The 2,689-nt window shown below is 43.1% G+C and overlaps 1 non-coding gene across 1 annotated transcript; it reads right to left on the minus strand.

The window, feature by feature from the left end:
- Positions 1-2,403: 2,403 nt before the first annotated feature.
- Positions 2,404-2,476, minus strand: TRNAA-AGC (transfer RNA alanine (anticodon AGC)). The gene has a single exon. It is a non-coding gene; the product is annotated as a tRNA-Ala (tRNA).
- Positions 2,477-2,689: the final 213 nt, after the last annotated feature.

Genomic DNA, 2,689 nt, shown 5'->3' on the forward strand with positions numbered 1-2,689 from the left:
GCTCTCTTCTGTAAACTGGTAACCCGGTCGATCAAAACGTCGTGACCAAAACTGAGAAATGGAGCCGGGGTGGTAATTTTAATGGCACGTTGTTGTGACTGCCTCGACGAACACCACCCGCACGACGTGCCCTGTGGGAATCGTATGTAGCATGGCCGTCATCTGTCTAATGATACGAAACATCCCCAGGGAGCCCAACGTGTGAGTTAGAAGGGCCCATCCCCTGCTCAGAACCAGAGAATGTATGGTGAAGTGATTCAGCGACCAGCGTGGCTCGAATAAAGGCTTCATGAGTCATGTGTCTGACACGAATGGGTCCATCATGGACATATTGTTGGATAAAAAGAGAAGTAAATATAGAGAATATTAAGGGATTGTCAGTGATAAGCAAGAGTCAGCGGTGGTAGGTGGGACACCCAATGAAATGAACAGAAATCCCTGCAAGAATGTTTTGGGATCCACGATCACAGAAAGAATGGGAGTTGTCTATAATGCGACTTTTTGAAGATTCCGGTGACGGAATCCGGCGGAAGAATTGAGGTCAAATCTTGATTTCTTGCAGTTAAAATGGTTTTTTAACTGCATATTTGGATTCAGCACCCTGAAAAACCCCTGGGACGCTTTCATTGTGCAGAAACTAGCTATCAAACTTGCGATTCCAATAATCCCTGCCGGATTTCGACCGAAAAATCCGCCGGAAAAACTTTCAAAAAGTCGCGTTATAGACAACTGCGAAAGAATGTTAGAACCCGCACATAGACCAACCTAGACAACGTCAATCGAGGAATCCCGCCGACAGATCGTGTCCTAGAAATGGAAGAAATGTAGCTCCTTGCACATAAAAAAATAGTGCCCGATCTGGAGGATCATCACATAAGCATCCACAAACCAGAGCGTTAGAAGATTCTGACAAATGAGTGTTGTGAAATAAGACCCTTGTCAATTCAAAATTAAAGATCCCATCCACCCGCCAGGTGTGATTTCGAAAATCGTCGGAAATGTGGTGATCCGGTCGCTGTAATAACCCAAGGCCACCGGAGTGTTTCAGAGCAAGCAATTATCAAAGCAGAAAACCATAGCCGAATAATGGTAAAATAAGCTACAAACTATTACAGCAACATCACCCCAATACGACCACCACCTGTTACATAGTCTGAGACCAAAATCCTTGCATGGCCGTGATATAATGAATGAGTTTATCCAACGCCTCCAAAGAGTGTAATCGCTGATAGGCTAAAGACATGATCCCTCCCCTTGCTAAAGTTGTGGGCATGTAATAGAAAGAAAGTCAACCCAAATAGGCCTATGGACGCTTGGGTGTCGTAGGGGTGTGTCCTAATAATGAAAATAAGAATGTAAATAGTTGTGATGAAAATCAAAACAATATGGAATATCTCCGATTTTAGTAAGGAGGAAAGGACATCCTAATGGAACCGGGGATACTATAACGAGATGTCAATGAATGTCCTCGAAAACCATTTATAGATAAATACCCTCCCACATGCAGGATATTAATGCAGGAAAAGTAACATAAATGCAATGAAACCGTCCACAGCGTGAGGGGGAGTGTATCCGAAAAACTAAACTGAGAATGTGTAATCAGATATAACACAAAAATCCCCAAGGCCACGAAAACCAGATCAATCAATGGCACCCACCGTCCACTATCACCATACACCGGAAACTGGAATATCCCACATGATTCGAAGATTATACATGCCTTGGAGTAGCTTTTACTCAATGTAACGAACTCCGGCTCAAAGAACCCTTTCCCTTCCTGAACTAGAGTGCAATAATCACTCGTGATGGCTACTGTTACCTGGCGTCGAATTTCCAGAGTGAGACCAATATATGATAAACCCTTGCATCTGCAACCATGATTGCAATTACTGTGGTCTATCCCAAAACCGAAATGCGGGGTTTTGAACCCCGTATCTCTCAAAACGAAGAAGATGGGAACCATGCTCTCAGCAAATGCAATCTAAGATAAAACCTTTGTATCTGGCCTGTGACAAAATGGAGCTGCGGGGGACCGATCCCCGTACCTCTCGAATATGGGAACCGTGCTCTCAGTAAATGCAATATAAGATAAAACCCTGCAACCATGTTATCAGTAAATGCAATATAAGATAAAACCCTTGTATCTGGGCAGGTAACATGCTCTCACCAAATGCAAGATAAAACCCTGCAACCATGTTCTCAGTAAATGCAATATAAGATAAAACCCTTGTATCTGGGCAGTTAACATGCTCTCAACATATGCAATATAGGATAAAACCCTTGCATCTAGGCAGGTAACATGCTCTCACAAATGCAATATAAGATAAAACCCTTGCATCTGGTCGGGAAACATGCTCTCAATGCAATATAAGATAAAACCCTTTCATATGGTCAGTACCAGAGTGGAGATGCGGGGCATCGATCCCCGTACCTCTCGCATGCTAAGCGAGCGCTCTACCATCTGAGCTACATCCCCATCTGAAATCATTAACAATTGTACCTCTCGAATACGGGAACCGTGCTCTCAGTAAATGCAATATAAGATAAAACCTGCAACCATGTTATCAGTAAATGCAATATAAGATAAAACTTGTATCTGGGCAGGTAACATGCTCTCACCAAATGCAAGATAAAACCCTGCAACCATGTTCTCAGTAAATGCAATATAAGATAAAACCCTTGTATCTGG

This window comes from Pinus tabuliformis, chromosome 8 (genome assembly GCF_031772625.1).
Source record: "Pinus tabuliformis cultivar Carrire ecotype Pingquan chromosome 8, CPIR1, whole genome shotgun sequence".
NCBI classification, from domain to species: domain Eukaryota; kingdom Viridiplantae; phylum Streptophyta; class Pinopsida; order Pinales; family Pinaceae; genus Pinus; species Pinus tabuliformis.